The following is an 18,525-nucleotide window of genomic DNA, read 5'->3' on the forward strand; positions in this document are numbered from 1 at the left end:
GCAGGGGTGTGGAGGTGACTCAGGAGCCACCTCGGGCAACTGTAGTAGATTTGTTCCACCCTGAGCCAGAGGCAGGAGCCTGCCTGGTGATCAGGAAAGAGGTGTTTTCCCCCTCATTGTTTCCCGGCACTGAGGACAGAGGAGCAGGGTGGGCTACAGTCCTTGGGGGTCACAAAGAGTCGGACACAACTTAGCAACTGAACAGCAACTACTTCAGTTTAATTTATTTTAAAAAAGGAAACGAGATTAGTTTTTCTTCTCTTTTCTGGTGGTGATACATTGAGCATTATTTAAAACATAATTTTACTTATTCCTTTTTGGTTGTGCTGAGTCTTTGTTACAGGCTCCTCTCTAGTTGTGGTGGTTTCTCATTGCAGGGGCTTCTCTTGTTGCACGGCTCTGGGGTGTGACCTTTAGGAGCTGCAACTCCTGGACTCTAGAGCACAGGCCCAACAGCTGTTGCGCAGGAGCTTAGTTGCTCCGAGGCATGGGAGCTCTTCCTGACCCAGGGATTGAACCCATGTCTCCTGGCAAATTCTTTACCACTGAGCCACCAGGGAAGCCTACATTGAGTATTAATAAGAACGTTGCTGGGGGATGAACTGGGAGTATGAGATTAACAGATGAACGCTACCAATACAGCAGTTTTACCAATACAAGGATTTTCTGTACAGTGCAGGGAACTATGTTCAATATCTTGTAATAAACTATAATCGAAAAATCGAGAAACAAGTACAGATATATACATACGTGTTAGGTATATATATATATGATATAACATCTGAAATTAACACGATATTGTAAATGAACTATTCGTGTGTGTGCGCTCAGTTGCTCAATTGTGTCTGACCCTTTGTGACCCTATGGACTGTAGCCCGCCAGGCTCCATTGTCCATGGGATTTCCCAGGCAAAAATACTGGAGTGGGTTGCCATTTCCTCCCCCTGGGGGATCTTCCTGACCCAGGTATCAAATGCATGTCTCTTGTGTCTCCTGTATTGGCAGGTGGATTCTTTACCATTGTGCCACCTGGGAAGCCCCAAATTTGAACTCTGTTACCAAAAAGTTGAATATTATAGCATGCTTCGAATCCAGTCCCTGAGAGTATGTGAAGTTTCACAACCCTATCAAGGCTGAAGCTTGATACTAGATACCCCTCCTCCTGGCTCTCCCGCCTCCCCCCAAAGCTAGAGACAACTATCCCCAATATAGTTAGTACATTAGCATTTTTCAAGTCTTGGCTGACTAGATTTTAGGGAAACCATACCACTTATCTCCAGTCTCTTAATAGGCAACATGTAACTCAAAGACAGTTTGTTAAGGAAATACATCCAAATTGGGATCAATTGAGTAAGGTTAGAAATGTTTCAGGGAAACAGACACATCTCAGCTTCCTCTGCCCAACTTCAGACTTTGACATCTACTGGTTTGGAGAGGAGCAAATGGCAGGGAAGAGAGATTGCAGAATGAAGTTTATTAGTAATGTATTTGTTGAATTTGGACAGGTCAGCTTGGCTGTTTGAAAAGTTCTTGGCAAAATGTCTCATCACCTTCCTCTCTAATTGGCTGGGTAATATGAAGTAGGCTTATTGTGTTTGAATTTTCTGAGTATAATAAATTCAGTTCACCCTTTTGTACATGATGGATTGTTGGAAGTGCATTACCAGGGTGGGAGAAAGACATCCTTCTCTGCTTTATCCCCAGGCTGGGAGGAGGAAGTACAGCCTTGTCTAGAAGCATGATGAACACATGATTGTTTCCATTTCATACACATGACAAAAGCCTTATAAGTTGGAAGATTATAATTGCAAGAAATAGCGGGAATTTGCTGTCTGACATAAGGAGCTCAAATCCAGTGTTTCGTGACAATGTAGAGGGGTGGGATGGGGTGGAAGGTGGGAGGGGGAAGTTCAAGAGGGAGGAAATATATGTATACCTATGGCTGACTCATGTTGATGTACGGTAGAAACCCAACACAATATTGTAATTATCCTCAAATTAAAAATAGATTTATAAAAGACAAAAATAATTGCAAGAAATAATGAGGGAGGCATATATATGTATATAGTATATGTGTGTATGTGTATATATATATGACATATAGTATTTACTATAATATTATAGTATACTAAGGGAGTTTCCCAAGTGGCACTAGTGGTAAAGAACTTACCTGCCAAGGCAGAAGATATAAAAGACGTGGGTTCAATCCCTGGGTCAGGGTGATTCCCCTGGAGAAAGAAATGGCAACCCACTCCAGTATTCTTGCCTGGAGAGTCTCATGGACAGAAGAGTCTGGTGGGCTACAGTCCATAGGGTCGCAAAGAGTTGGACTCAACTGAAGCGACTTAGCACCCACACATGCATGGTATAATAAGTGTGTGTATATATATATATATATATATATATATATATTTAAATGTTCATATGAGGAGTTATGGGGGACAATGAAGTAGTTACTAACCAAATAAGGTTCCTGATGATCCTTTTTTACTCCTCTGCCTGGGTGCCACCTCTCCCTGCCCAAGTCTCAGACAACTTTCTAGGTCAAGGCTCCACAAAATCCCATTCCCTTAAAGAAGTCTTCCCGGGCACACTCCTCTCCCATAGATCCGTGGCACGTTGCCTGGAATGCTCTTGTCTCATACAGCAAGCTTACCTTGTATTGGAGTAGTCAAGATTCTGTGTCTTATTAAGGTGTGGAACTCCAGAGAGCAGGGGTTGTTTCTGGGCATGGCCAGTGATCTCCGTCCAGTTAAGAAGCACCTGTGGATCTTTTTAAAAACTGTCAATCCTAGACCAGTTGAAATCGAGGTTCCCTGGGGGTGGAACTCAGGTGCACTGTATGACTTTTCAAAGCTTCCTGGGTGACTCTAAAAGAAGCCAGTGCTGAGAGTCACTGTGAATAGATATTTAAGAATTGATAACTGTGCCGTAATTTGATGCAATGTCTAAAGCAAACTGACTAGGATGTATTTTTGCCATGCTGCAGCAAATGACTGAAATTAAGAGGCTTGGGGGCTCTTTTTTTGGTGTGAAGAAAGGAGGGGGATGGGGGAGAAATTTGTTTAATACAGCTGACTTCCTTAAAAAGGAAAATAGTTCCCAGGGGACTTTACAAAAGAGGAACCATTGTATGTACAGCACCTGGGAGCCTTCAGTGATGGCAAGGCTGTTGTAGCCTGGTGAATGCCTTGTAACCTGAATCGTTCTTTCCCCTTCTCCACTTTGGTGGTGTACCCTGGACCAGAGGCCTCTGACATATCGTGGGGTATCACATTCACCTGGGAAGGTGATCCAGCAGGTTTGGGATGAGGCTCAGGAATGTAGTTTTCACAAGGGTTCCAGATGATTCCACTTTCCCAGTGGCTGATCTATAACTCTCTGGAAAATACTGGAGGTCTGGATTCATAAGCAATGGGTCTTTTTCTTTGTGGAGGTGGTGGTGGTGGTTCTTTACCCTGTTGTCTTTCTTACCCCCAAATTAGATAATCATGTGCATATTTTCTCTAGAATGTTTCTATATTTTTGAAGTTTAACTCCTTGTGTTATCTGAAATTTACTTATCTGGCATGAGGGGTCATATAACTTTTTTCAATGGATATTTAATGGTTCTAAAAATAAATTTTTAAATAATGCAATCTTCATGCTCTGTTCTGAAGTGCCACCTCTATCCTATATTAAATTCACATATATAATTTATTTCTAGCATCTCTGTTCCTTTGACCCTTTTCTCTATTCTTGAACTAGATACCAATACCAGACTATGTAATTACTCTAGTTTTAGAATATGTTTTCATGTTTGTTTGGGTAAGACCTCCCTAATTATATTCCTCTTAAATGAATTCTTGGCAATTCATCTTCATTTACTCTTCCAGATAGAATTTAGGATCAACATGTCAAAGTCCTAGAAGAAAATCTCTTTAGAACTTAGACTGTAGTTTTATAGACTATGGAGGGAATTTGGAAAGGTGAACATTTTTATAGCCACATCTTTTAAAATCTATAAACACAGTGAACATCTCCATCAGTTTTTTTTAAGACCTTCAGTAAATCCTATTTTTTTTTTCATACATGGTTCTATCACATTTTTTTAATATATAATTTTTCTGGCCATATTGCATGGCACGTGGGATCTTAGTTCCCTGAGCAAGGATTGAACCTGCATCCCCTGCATTGGAAGAACCAATTCTTACCAACTGGACTGCCAGAAAAGTCCCTTACATTTTTATTAAGCATATTATTGGTATTTTATAACTTTTGCTCCTAGTTTGAATGGGATCTTTTCTATAACATTGTCTTTTAAAAATACTAATATTTGTTTTTCATTTTTAAAAATAATTTAATGGATATCATGTTACAACCCACAAAATTAAAATAAGAATCTCATTTACTTGAGTAAGTAGGAATTGTAGCATTTGGTTCATTCTGTTTTTAATGAATGTATTTTTTGTTGTTGTTGTTAAAAAGGAAAATACCAGCCACCAATGTCTTAAGTATACTCTTTTCTTAGTTCTTTTTTTGTCATTAATAGAGTGGCTTGGACCATTGGGTCATCATTCTGAAGACTCATAGCCCATGGGTGCAGAAGGGGCCGAAGAAGCTGGACCAGATGTTTTGGTAGCAGGATATACCCTACTGTTGTACTTCTCAATAGATCCCTGATAGTGGCCAGATGCTCATTGATGCACTTCCTCTTCCTAAAGATCTAGAAAGCACAGTTAAAAGTGAAAAGAGGAGAGAAGTATTGCAATTCTGCTTAGCAGAATGAGGGATTTAGAAGTAGGAGCCAAACTTTTGCTAAGAATCTCAGTAGGAAAAAAGACTCCAGGAATCAAATAATTCTAATTACATAAAAGTGTCTTGCCTACTATAAAGTGATATTCAAATGTGTTAGGAAGTACTAAGACCATGTATTTTTAGCTACATTTGAAAGACTTTCCTGGTGATCCAGTTAAGACTTTTTTTCTCTCTCTCTTTAAAAATTTATTTATTTATTTTAATTGGAGGCTAATTACTTTACAATATTGTGGTGGTTTTTGCCATACATTCACGTGAATCAGCCATAGGTGTACATGTGTTCCCCATCCTGAACCCCCCTTCCAGTCCCCCTCCCATCCCATCCCTCAGGGTCATCCCAGTGCACCAGCCCTGAGCACCCTCATGTGTTGAACCTAGACTGGCGATCTATCTATGTATATGATAATATACATGTTCCAATGCTATTCACTCAAATCATCCCACCCTCACCTTCTCCCACAGAGTCCAAAAGTCTGTTCTTTACATCTTTGTCTCTTTGCTGTCTCGCATATAGGGTCATTGTTACCATCTTTCTAAATTCCATATATATGCATTAATATACTGTATTGATGTTTTTCTTTCTGACTTACTTGGCTCTGTATAATAGGCTCGAGTTTCATCCACCTCATCAGAACTGATTCAAATGCATTCTTTTTAAAAGCTGAGTAATATTCCATTGTGTATATGTACCATAGCTTTCTTACCCATTGTCTGCTGATGGACATCTAGGTTGCTTCCCTGTCCTGGCTATTGTAAACAGTTTGCTTCACAGCTTCGATCTCTGATAAGGAAACTGAGATCCTGCACACTTCGGGGTGTGGCCAAAAAAAGGAGGGGGGTGCTTTCAGAAAATAAACAAGCCAGTACTGGAAAAAGCCTGGTCCATCTCCCCCAGAGTTGTTGTCTTAGTTTTAGAGGGAGTTTTATGTGAAAGCAGAGAAAACTGCAATATAACTCTTTAATCCAGCTATTTGTCTGAACCATGAATAACACTTAGGAAGCCTTGGGATTCTGGTAATTGGTGAATATGCTATCTGTCCTTAGCATCCACACAGGCTAAATTAAATACCCCTCCAATTGCCAAGTGAGGGCATGGGAGAATAGTGTCCCATTATCAATAATTAGTCTCATTCCTGGTGCCTCTCTTTGCCTTCCCTTGTTTTTTCTCAATCATCTTGTATTGTAGGGAATAAAAGGTAGTTTGGCCATTCTATTTTCTGATATTAAGATAAAAGCTGAAAATTAATGCTTAACCAATTGGGCTCTAACAAGTAGTAGAATCAAGAGATTCATGTGCAAGTAGTAAGTATTTTGTGTACACAAGAAAGTGTTTTTTTTCATCTTCATATTTTCACATTATATTCACCTGCTGTGAAATAAGTAATGTCAGATTTTGTTTTTGAATGTTGATTTTCTTTTTTTAAAAAAGGTTAGGAGAAAATAATTTATAAAAATATTGAATTGCTATGTTGCACATCTGAAACTAATTGTATTTTAAGTCAACTGTACTTCACGTTAAAAAAGATTGTAAGGAACAGAAAATTTTAAAAATCATTGATTAAATGCTAGGATACATTTTAGGAATTTAAGAATAAGAAAGGAAAGTTTAGGAAATCATTACAGAAACAATGTATGCATTAAAAAATGAAATTGGTCCAGGAAACTGACAACCTGTTTATTATTACTGGGAAAATTATGGGGAGGAGAAGGTAACCATTAGAGACTTCCTAAAACAGAGACAACTAAGAGTTCCTGGAACTTATATTTTATTTAGGATCTTTGATTCTATCCTTGAGTAGACTTCTATACTGTGCATCTCTACTGAAGTGAATTTAGATGTCAAGATGATTTTACTGGTGAGTTCTATAACACTTTTAAGGGATACACAGTTTTTCTAAAAAACAGTTTCAGAGCAGAGAAAATGATTTCAAATTTTTTCCTATGGGGTTAACGAATCTCAGTTAAAAACACTGCACAAGGATGACACTAAAGAAAACTAGAGGCGTTTCACTCGTGAATATAAATGCCATCCACTTTAGAATTTTTTAGGTAGAAGATACTTTGGAGACACCTACGTCACACCTACCATTTTTTAGGTGAGAAAACAGGTTAGAGTGGCCGAATGCTTTCGTTTAAGGTCATAGTTTGGTTGCACCTGTAAGAAAGGTGGTTTCTTGACTATGCAAAGTCAGAATAGCGCCCCCTCAGGAAGGGTGGGAATTAGTAGTAAGTGAGGGTGTGCCTCTGCCCACCCTGGGCTCTGTGTGGATTATCTTCTCATTTTATATGAGAAAAGAATCTGAAAAAAGAATGAATATGTGTATAACTGAATCACTTAGCTGTAGAACTGAAAGTAACACAGCATTGTAAGTCAACTATAATCCAATAAAATAAAAAAATAAAAACACCTCACATTTGCCAACTGAAGGATATTCTGTTGTCTCTTATTCAGAAGAGAAAGCTGTATCCCAGGGAGATTACATGCTTTGTGCTAAGAGTCAGAACTGCTGCTGTTGCTGCTGCTAAGTCGCTTCAGTCGTGTCCGACTCTCTGCGACCCCATAGAGGGCAGCCCACCAGGCTCCCCTGTCCCTGGGATTCTCCAGACAAGAACACTGGAGTGGGTTGCCATTTCCTTCTCCAATGCAGGAAAGTGAAAAGTGAAAGTGAAGTCACTCAGTTGTGTCTGACTCTTTTTGACCCCAGGGACTGCAGCCCACCAGGCTCCTCTGTCCATGGGATTTTCCAGGCAAAAGTACTAGAGTGGGGTGCCATTAGTCAGATCTAGTTCTGTTTATTTTTGCCTTTTTAAATGCTACTGTTCTTTTGCAAAGTTCTGTGCTCTGCTTGGGCTTTCCAGGTGGGCTAGTGGTAAAGAACCGCCTGCCAATGCAGGAGACCCAAGAGACTTGGGTTTGATCCTTGGGTCGGGGAAGATCCCCTGGAGGAGGGCATGTCAACCCACTCCAGTATCCTTGCCTGAAGGATCCCATGGACAGATGAGCCTGGCGGGCTACAACCCATAGAGTTGCAAAGAATCAGAATCAGACACAACTGAGGCAACTGAGCATACACACATGTGTCCTGCTTAGGTTTTTTTAAAATCCAAATACTGCATTTTTGAGTACCATTCCCTGATTGCTTTAGGGAAAGCGCTTCCAATGGACTAAACACATTTAATAATGCATTGTGGCTTCTAAACTCCCCTCTTTATGGGGAAGAGGTGTCTCATCTGTCCACTTAATTAAGCCTCTTTTAAATTTTTTTCACTTTTAATTTTTGTATTTAAAAAATGTAATGGAGGTACAGTTGATTTACAATGTAATATTAGTTTCAGGAGTACAAAGTAGTGGTTCAAAATTTGCATAGATTATAGTCTATATGAAGTTGATCCGTCCTGGGTGTTCTTTGGAAGGAATGATGCTAAAGCGGAAGCTCCAGTACTTTGGCCACCTCATGCAAAGAGTTGACTCATTGGAAAAGACTCTGATGCTGAGAGGGATTGGGGGCAGGAGGAGAAGGGGACGACCGAGGATGAGATGGCTGGATGGCATCACTGACTCGATGGACGTGAGTCTGAGTGAACTCCAGGAGTTGGTGATGGACAGAGAGGCCTGGCGTGCTGCGATTCATGGGGTTGCAAAGAGTCTGACACGACTGTGCGACTGAACTGAACTGATAAAATATTGGCTGTATTCCTTGTGTTGTATAATGTATGCGGATAACTTGCTTGTCTTATCCATAGTAATTTGTACCTCCTAGTCCCCTGCGCCAGTTTGTCCCGCCTCCTTCCCCCTCTCCTTCGGTAGCCATTAGTTTGCTGCCTGTGTCTGTGTATCTGTTTGTTGTATTCATGTTGGTTTTATTTTTTAGATTCTGCGTATAAGTGAGGACATACAGTATTTGTCTTTCCCTATCTGACTTATTTCACTAAGCATCATCTCCATCAGGCCGATCTATGTCGTTGCCAAAAGAACAAATTTCATTCTTTCTTTATGGCTGAGCAATATTCCATATATATACCGCATCTCTATCTGTTCATCTGTTGATGGATGCTCAGGCTGCTTCCATGCCTTGGCTGCTGTAAACAGTGCTCTGTGAACGTCGAAGTGCATGTAGCTTTTCGATTTAATGTTTTCATTTTCTTGGGATAAATATCCAGGAGTAGAATTACTCTGTTCTGATTTCCATAGTGGCTGCACCAATTTACATTCCCATCAACAGAGTACTAGGTTCCCTCTTTCTCCACATCCTCTCCAACATTTGTTATTTGTGGTCTTTTTGATGATAGCCATTCTGATAGGTGTGAGATGACATTTCATTGTGGTTTAATTTGCATTTCTCTGATTAGCAATGTTGAGCATCTTTTCGTGTGCCTGTTGGCCACCTGTATATCTTCTTTGGAAAAATGTCCATTCAGATCAGCCCATTTTTTAAGTCAGGTTGTCTGCTTTTTCGATATTGAGTTGTATGAGCTGTTTATGTTTTGAATGTTCACCCCTTATTGGTTGTTTCATTTTGCAAATGTTTTCTCTCAGTCTGCAGTTTTGTCTTTTCGTTTTGCTTATGGCTTCCTTTGCTATGCAAAAGCTTTTAAGTTTAATTAGGTTCCATTTGTTTATTCTTGCTTTTGTTTCTTTTGCCTTAGGAGACAGATCCCCCAAAATATTTCTATGATATATGTCAGAGGGTGTTCTGCCTATAATTTCTTCTAGGAGTTGAATGGTTTCTGTTCTTATATTTAGGTATTTAAACCCATTTTGAGTTTATTTTTGTATATGATGTGAGAAAATGTTCTAATTACATGCTTTTACGCATAGCTGTCCAGTTTTCCCAGTACCACTTATTGAAAAGACTGTTTTTCCCTATTGTGTATTCTTGCCTCCCTTTACTTAGATTAATGAGCCATAAATGCAGAGGTTTATTTCTAGGCTTTCTACTCTATTCCATTGATCTGTGTGTCTGTTTTTGTGCCAGTACCATATATACCATATAGTAATGGCCTGAAGTCAGGGAGCTTGATACCCCCAACTCTCTTCTTCTTTCTCAAGATTGCTCTGGCTACTCAGAATATTTTGTGTTTCTATATGGATTTCAGAATTCTTCTAGTTCTGTGAAAAATGTCATTAGTATTTTGATAATGATTGCATTGACTCTAGATTGCCCTGGGTAGTACAGACTTTTTTCTGTTTTCTTGATTGTCCTTCATGAAAAGTTAGACATTTTAGAAATTTCCTTTTCCCCCCAAATAAATTACTTCAAATTATTTTGCAGGCTGTGGTCATAGCTCTTCAGTATGAAAACAGATTAAAAATGATATGCTAGTTTGTGTTCTTGATTCTTTCATGCCTGGTGATTCTTTTTGCCTATTAACTGGCTGCTGTCAGGGCTGCTAGTATCTATTGAGTCTAAATATTATGCTCCTTTAAGACTTTTCTGATACACTCCCTTGATTCTTGTCCCCAAATAAAAATTAAACAGTATAAAATTAGCTTTAATTTTAGCTTAAAGTGTCCAAGTAAATTAGAAGAAAGAAGTACGAAAAGGGCAGTTATTTGCAAAGATGATTATAAATATATTATCTTCTCCTTTCATTTGATGCTACACTGTAAAAAAGCAGTGCGTTGAGGTCATAGAGACCCACCCAAAGTCTGACCTTTTCCTGTCTTGGGAATTTTCCTCCTCCCTTCAATGGTACACAGAAAGTAGGCTATCCAGAGAAAATGCAACAAGCACACAGCATTTTAGAGAACTAAACCTCAATGAAACAGGTTTTATGTGAAAGATTTGCATTCCTTAATTTCAATATTAGGCTGGATTTTTCAGATTCTTAACAGAGAAGGCCTCTGAGTGACATGTGAAGGCAAGGGAAGCCCTCTCTTCTCATGTTTCCACTTAGCCCTGTCCACCTCTCCCTGCCCTTCCGCCTTGCTCCTCAGGCTTCTGTGTTCACCTCTGTGTGTCCTTGGGACTGAGTTTGGTGCTTTCCTTGTTCTGAAGTATATAGCAATGACCTCTTTTTCCTTTTGAAAAAAGATACTCTGCAAGTCCAAGTACATTTATTCCCACTCAACTAATGTAAATACCATACACTGAATTCCATTATGCACATCTTTATTTTGGTTGCTCTATATTCAAATTTCATCTTTCTCCAGGTGAACATATTTTAAGGGAGGAAAAAATCCTGGATGCTGACCAGGAAGTTGCCTGGAGAGGCAAAGAGAAAAATAGATGAATCAAAATAAGGAATGCCTGGGAAGGGAGCCTAAAGTCCCTAGGCCCGCCCTACAGTGTCTGTTGGAAGAGGCATTGGCCTAGAGGTCAAAGAAAAGCATTACAACTTGAGAAACACCAAGCCCGCAGCACAGAATAGGTCTTGTCAAAGATTTTCCACCTCAAGTAACCCAGTTACTTTCTATCTCTGACTGCACTTGGGAACCAGAAAGTCAGTTGAACATTTGGTTAGAGAATCAGTCACAGGGGAACAAATGTCTCTTATTACGCATAAAATCTATGTTGGAGCACAATTAATTCACAAACACTCATTAGACCCACTGGAGGGGACAACCCCAGAAGATTTTGGTCTAGCAAGGAGTGATAAAATGGGAGTTGAGTGTAGTGCCCATTATTGCTAGTTTAAGATGTATAAAATGCCATTGGCATTTTAAAAACAGCGTGTTGTCCTTATTATTGGGTGATCCAGTGGCTAAAATGCTGCACTCCCAGTGCAGAGAGCCCAGGTTTGATCCCCAGTTAGGGAACTAGATCCCACCTGCCACAGCCAAGAGTCCACAGGCCATGACTGAGCCCAAAGATTCCACGTGCTGCAACTAAGATCCGGTGCAACCAAATAAATGCAAAAGATGTGCTGCATACCCTGAGAGCTCCCCCACCCTCCTTTATGCCCCAAAGCCTAGGAGCCAGCTGGCCAGAGGTCAGCCTGCCAACAGTGCACCCAGAGTAGTTACCCCACCACAACAGAAGGGCCCACCGAGTCCATGCAGGGAGCACCCCAAAAACATATGGCTTTGGTGACTAGAGGAGAGAGTGCTGCTGGGCCCCTGTATCTGGCCACTCCTCCAAGATCCAGACACAACTGACTGACCTGCCCTTGAGAGAGAAACACTGAGAACTGGGCACTATGAGGAGATGGAGTAGTTATGTTCCAAACAGTGGGATACAAAAGTGGAGATAAGCAGTCTACCCAATAAAGAGTTCAAGGTCATGATCATAAAGATGATTACCCAACCCAGGAGAAGAATGGGTGAACGTAGTGACAGTGTCAACAGACACAATATAGAGGAAAACCACAGGTGAATTAATAGAGTAACTGGAATAAAAATGCTGATGAGATTTTCATAGCTTCACTCCTGGCGTTGGTCCTTTTACATGGCTTTTCTTTGGCATCCTAAGTTTGTAGCCACAGGACTTTGGGGGACCTTCCCCCTTCTACTGGGCTTCCCCAGTGGCTCAGCTGTAAAGAATCTGCCTACAGTGCAAGAGCTGCAGGAGACGTGGGTTTAATTCCCGGATTGGGAAGATCTCCTGGAGAAGGGCATGGCAACCCACTCCAGTATTCTTGCCTGGGGAATCCCATGGACAGAGGAGCCTGATGGGGTACAGCCCATGGGGTTGAAAAGAGTTGGATGTGACTAAAGTGAGTGAGCATACACACATAGACCTCCTGCTAGAGGGACGTGGTTACAGGTTAGGAGGGATTGAAGCTCCCCTGTTGCCTTTCTCTGGTCAGCAGGCTCGGTGGGAGCCGAGCACAACCCAGGAGCAGAGTTGGCCCAGTGTCTTTTGGAACGTGCTTCGAGAGAGGGTTCTGAAAATAGAGAGGGAACAATTTTCCGTTTCCCAATTCCCACTTCATAATTCAGCAGATGGTGTGTCTTTGCCATCTGAGATTTAATACAGTCAGTCCTCTCACTGACCGACAGGTTGAAAAAGAAAGTTTGCTGGGCACCGACCTGGGAGTCGGGAATGGACTGTGTGCCGAGTACATTTCAACTCCTCTTTGAAGCGAAAGGAAAGTTTTGACACTGACCTAGTTTACATGGCTACTGTTAAAAAAGAGAAAATTCTGTTAGTGAAGATAGAAACTCAGATGTAAATAAACAAGGCTACAAATTCCTAAATCATCTCCTAAGTTTGTTCCCCCAGACTTTATTCTATTGCTTCACCTCACAATGCAGTGGTTGCCAGAGGCCCCTTTAGTTGCACCTAGTAACTGAATCTGCAAAATCACACAGCAGCACTTCCTTCAGAAGGACTTAATTTGATTAATTTACTCTCTTGGGTGACATTTCTCAGTTGAGTAGGAGGGGAAAAGCTAGTGTGATTTAACCATATTACCCACATCATGGATGGAGAAATGTAAGGAGAGTAAGTGATTTATTTGCCTTACTACTTGAATGAAGATGTTTCTAAGCTTAGGTTTTACCTTGTTCTCTAAGAACTTTATGAGCAAGATATTTTGGATTATGGTAGTTGATGTTCTTTAAGTCTGGTACAGCAGGCTAAAGCTCTATTTTCTGCCAAATGTGAAAGAGCAGAATGAAACCATGTGCTTTACATTATAAAAATGGTACTGATGGATGTTCATGTTTAGAAAAACCATCATCAAGATCACCATCTGTAGATATGGATAATACAACCCTTTGCTGAATAAAGCTGGTTTCGTCATAACTGCTTACCTTTGTGTATCTTATTTTTCATATCTCTAGCAAACTAGATTTGGTTAGACAAACTATTAGGTGGAAATCTATAGTTGGGAGCCTGGCTCTTGTAATCTTAGAGCAATTTCCTCAGTTTTCACATCTGTAAAGTAGAAATGTTCATAGTATTCATAATAATAAATCATTTTCTAGAGTTGTTGTAAAAGTCAAATCAAAGTATCTGGAAGTATATTGTAAGTTGTAAAAAAATTTAATAATTGTAAGGATTTTATAAGCATGGATTTGCTTTAAAACAGGAGCGTTCTTAGGAAATATGCTATATGAATTACTGAAGGTACCAGAGAATTTTCCAGATGGTCCAACATGTGTCCAAAATTCAAGTCTTATTAAGACACATATTTTAAAATAAAAGACATTTGTCACGGCATTCCCAGATCTAGATTTTAAAGGATATAAGTAAACATTGAACAGTTGTTTTGTTTTTTTTTTTTTCAATCCAAGAAAGAGCTTCAGGATTTGCTTTTTCTTTTGGTATGTGCTGGATGTAGTTGGAAAGAGGAATAGCAAATAGAAGTCACTGCAGGACTGATCCTTCTGTGTCATCAGTGAGATTCCCACACCACAGAACCAGATTTTCCCCTGAGAAGACACTGCAAGCCTGTGTGCAGAGAGCACTGCATATATTTTAGATGACAACTTGGAACATTCCTCCCCATAAAGTAGGGCCATACATCATTTCAAATGATGAACTTTTCCCCCCACATTCTCAAGTCATTCACATTTATTAGTCCCCCCCCCCCATTATACTGGCCAAAAGTTTGTTAGTAAATAAATACTCAGGCTGTTGACCTGTGGCTGTGCTCTGGGGCATGGAGTGTGATAGTTTTAAGTGCAAATCCATCCTAGCCTCCAAGTAGCCAGGAAAAACAGGTGCTGGACTTCAAAAAGATCTGAAAGCAAGCCTGATTGGGTGTCATCTAGTTCTGCAGCCCTGATCATCATGTGGCATGTGGATGGGACTGCAGTAAAAAGCAGCCCACTTTCAAAACTAAGTGGATTTTCTATTATTCATATTCCACACAGGTCAATTGATGCAAAAAACATGCTTTCCTGATGTGGCCACTGAATCATCACTTGCTTCTTTCACAATCCCTAAAATCTTGTGTTCTGATGGTATTTGGCAGATCCCACCTCAAACTGCAGCGGTTCGTGCTGGCCAGTGAAGTGTCTGAAAATGGTTTCAAGTAATTTCAACAAACTCTTCACAGTCCACCTGCTCACTACAAAGAAAGAATAGTACCTATGTCTACCAAGGTGTGCTACATCTTGTTGTTCTTTCTTTTTAAATTTTGACATCAAATTTAAAAAAGAAATACTTTGCTTAATAACAAAAGTATAAAGTACTTTGTTTAATAACAAAAGTATAAAGCCATGAGCCAGGCAAGGAATGAATAAAGGTTATTCTGAGTAGACTTGTGTCCTACGTAAGTGCCTTTTTTTTTCTCTCTCTCTCTTTTGTAGTTTGGCCATTGTGGTGTGAATATTCTCTTTGTATTGTATTTTTCTTATAAGAGATATTAAAGATGGTTAAATCTTTACACTAGTAGATGTGTTAAGACTTCCTCAGCAGTGTTCACAGCTGGGAGGTGTTGATAGATGTGTTTTTTTGCAAATAAACTTCCTATGTCTGCTTAGTAATTTCCAGGTTTCTGAAAGTATAACCCATAGATAACATGTATGGGTGGCTAGAGCAAAATGATGATGGAGTTATTTGTGCCAGCCTGATGAGTCAATAATTCTAATAGGCAAGGTTAAAGAGTGGGCAAGTTTCTGTCAGATTCCCTGCTATTCTTGACCTTGCCAGCTGGGCCAAAAAGACCTGGCAGTGTGAGGAGAAAGGGCTGCTGCCTTTGCCAAGTGATTTTTTGTCTAGTCAACTTACAGAGCCCTAACAGGCTTTGGAGAATATTTGGATGAAGTTGGTAGCAGCTTTATTGCTACCATCTGATTCTGCTTTGGGCCTGAAGCAGTTTCTGCCGCTATGTGACCAACAGGAAAAAAGTGCTATTCAGTTCAGTTCAGTCGCTCAGTCGTGGCCGACTCTGCAACCCCATGGACTGCAGCACACCAGGCCTCCCTGTCCATCATCAGTTCCCAGAGTTTACTCAAACTCATGTCCGTTAAGTCGGTTCTGCCATCCAACCATCTCATCCTCTGTCGTCCCCTTCTCCTCTCACCTTCAATCTTTCCCAGCATCAGGGTCTTTTCAAATGAGTCAGTTCTTTGCATCAGGTGGCCAAAGTATTAAAGTTTCAGCTTCAGCATCAGTCCTTCCAGTGAATATTCAGGGCTGATTTCCTTTATTTATTTATTTATTTTTTTATGTTTAGTTTTTTTATTTTTTAAATTTCAAAATCTTTAATTCTTACATGCATTCCCAAACATGAACCCCCTCCCACCTCCCTCCCCATAACATCTTTCTGGGTCATCCCCATGCACCAGCCCCAAGCATGCTGCATCCTGCGTCAGACATATACTGGTGATTCAATTCACATGATAGTATACATGTTAGAATGTCATTCTCCCAAATCATCCCACCTCTCCTCTCCCTCTGAGTCCAAAAGTCCGTTATACACATCTGTGTCTCTTTCCTGTCTTGCATACAGGGTCGTCATTGCCATCTTCCTAAATTCCATATATATGTGTTAGTATACTGTATTGGTGTTTTTCTTTCTGGCTTACTTCACTCAGTATAATCGGCTCCAGTTTCATCCATCTCATCAGAACTGATTCAAATGAATTCTTTTAACGGCTGAGTAATACTCCATTGTGTATATGTACCACAGCTTTCTTATCCATTCATCTGCTGATGGACATCTAGGTTGTTTCCATGTCCTGGCTATTATAAACAGTGCTGCGATGAACATTGGGGTACATGTGTCTCTTTCAATTCTGGTTTCCTCGGTGTGTATGCCCAGAAGTGGGATTGCTGGGTCATAAGGTAGTTCTATTTGCAATTTTTTAAGGAATCTCCACACTGTTTTCCATAGTGGCTGTACTAGTTTGCATTCCCACCAACAGTGTAGGAGGGTTCCCTTTTCTCCACACCCTCGCCAGCATTTATTGCTTGCAGATTTTTGGATCGCAGCCATTCTGACTGGTGTGAAGTGGTACCTCATTGTGGTTTTGATTTGCATTTCTCTAATAATGAGTGATGTTGAGCATCTTTTCATGTGTTTGTTAGCCATCCGTATGTCTTCTTTGGAGAAATGTCTATTTAGTTCTTTGGCCCATTTTTTGATTGGGTCGTTTATTTTCTGGAGTTGAGCTGCAGAAGTTGCTTGTATATTTTTGAGATTAGTTGTTTGTCAGTTGCTTCATTTGCTATTATTTTCTCCCATTCAGAAGGCTGTCTTTTCACCTTGCTTATATTTTCCTTTGTTGTGCAGAAGCTTTTAATTTTAATTAGATCCCATTTGTTTATTTTTGCTTTTATTTCCAGAATTTTGGGAGGTGGATCATAGAGGATCCTGCTGTGATTTATGTCTGAGAGTGTTTTCCTATGTTCTCCTCTAGGAGTTTTATAGTTTCTGATCTTACATTTAGATCTTTAATCCATTTTGAGTTTATTTTTGTGTGTGGTGTTAGAAAGTGATCTAGTTTCATTCTTTTACAAGTGGTTGACCAGTTTTCCCAGCACCACTTGTTAAAGAGATTGAAAAAATATGGAACGCTTCACGAATTTGCGTGTCATCCTTGCGCAGGGGCCATGCTAATCTTCTCTGTATCGTTCCAATTTTAGTATATGTGCTGCCGAAGCGAGCACTGATTTCCTTTAGGATGGACTGCTTGGATCTCCTTGCAGTCCAAGGGACTCTCAAGAGTCTTCTCCAACACCACAGTTCAAAAGCATCAATTCTTCTGCACTCAGCTTTCTTTATAGTCCTCTCACATCCATACATGACCACTGGAAAACCCATAGCCTTGACTAGACAGACCTTTGTTGGTAAAGTAATGTCTCTGCTCTTTAACATGCTGTCTAGGTTGGTCATAACTTTTCTTCCAAGGAGCAAGCATCTTTTAATTTCATGGCTTCACTCACCATCTGCAGTGATTTTAAAAGGAGCCCCAAAGAATAGTCTGTCACTGTTTCCACTGTTTCCCCATCTATTTGCCATGAAGTGATGGGACCAGATGTCATGATCTTAGTTTTCTGAATGTTGAATTTTAAGCCAACTTTTTCACTCTCCTCTTTTATTTTCATCAAGAGGCTCTTTAGTTCTTCTTCACTTTCTGCCATAAGGGTGGTGTCATCTGCGTATCTGAAATTATTGATATTTCTCCCAGCAATCTTAAGCATTCACTTAAAAATGGAATGTAATGGAAAAAGTTGACATTCAGTAGCAGTTTCCTATCTTATCTCAGAAATCATCTAAAATGTCATAACTTTGAAGAGCAGAGCATTCTATTGATGTTGCTTGGCTCCAAGGCATTGATTACTTAGTTGAAATGATACTGTCCATCATGAGAGTGAGCAAGAGGAGCTAATAGAAGGGAGCAGTGAAGGCATGTGAAGGTCCCTTTGACCCCGACTTCCATTGAGGTCTTATAGTTCTGCCACTCTATGAGTCCAAGGGAGACAGAGGGTCTGTTCTATTAACCACTTTTTCTCCAGAACTTCGTGTAGCACCTGGTATAGATTAGGAGCTCAGTTTGTTGAATGAATGAATGGAGTGAATGAAAAACACCAAATAGAAAAGGCATTCTGGGAGCAGCTGCAAGAATAAGCAAGTCACATAATCAATTGCATTTTATGGGTTTTTTTGTTTGGTTGGTTGGTTGGTTGATTTTCAAAGGCTGAGAAGTATAGGGAAAAGCTCACCAGACTCTAGCCCTTTGGTTATTTATTTATTTATTTATTTCTGGCTGGGCTGGGTCTTTGTTGCTATGTGAACTTTTAGTAAGTAGCAAGGAGGGGATATTCTGTTGTGGTGCACAGGCTTCTCATTGTGGTGGCTTCTCTTGGTGTGGAGCACAGTCTCTAGAGTA

At 40.2% G+C, this 18,525-nt stretch overlaps 1 protein-coding gene, 1 long non-coding RNA gene and 1 other non-coding gene across 4 annotated transcripts in view; 1 reads left to right on the forward strand and 2 right to left on the reverse strand.

Moving 5' to 3' along the window:
- The window catches only part of LOC132660039 (uncharacterized), a 32,630-nt gene extending 19,308 nt beyond the window's left edge, over window positions 1–13,322 (reverse strand). Inside the window, exon 1 of the long non-coding RNA XR_009601205.1 lies at window positions 2,656–13,322. This is a non-coding gene — a long non-coding RNA (uncharacterized LOC132660039). The remainder of the gene's footprint in view (window positions 1–2,655) is intronic.
- The window catches only part of MYO1E (myosin IE), a 214,992-nt gene that overhangs the window by 22,645 nt on the left and 173,822 nt on the right, over window positions 1–18,525 (forward strand). The window lies entirely within an intron of this gene.
- On the reverse strand, window positions 17,196–17,302 carry LOC114115969 (U6 spliceosomal RNA). The gene has a single exon (XR_003590069.1). It is a non-coding gene; the product is annotated as a U6 spliceosomal RNA (small nuclear RNA).

Source organism: Ovis aries, chromosome 7, assembly GCF_016772045.2.
Source record: "Ovis aries strain OAR_USU_Benz2616 breed Rambouillet chromosome 7, ARS-UI_Ramb_v3.0, whole genome shotgun sequence".
In the NCBI taxonomy this organism is placed as follows: Eukaryota; Metazoa; Chordata; class Mammalia; order Artiodactyla; family Bovidae; genus Ovis; species Ovis aries.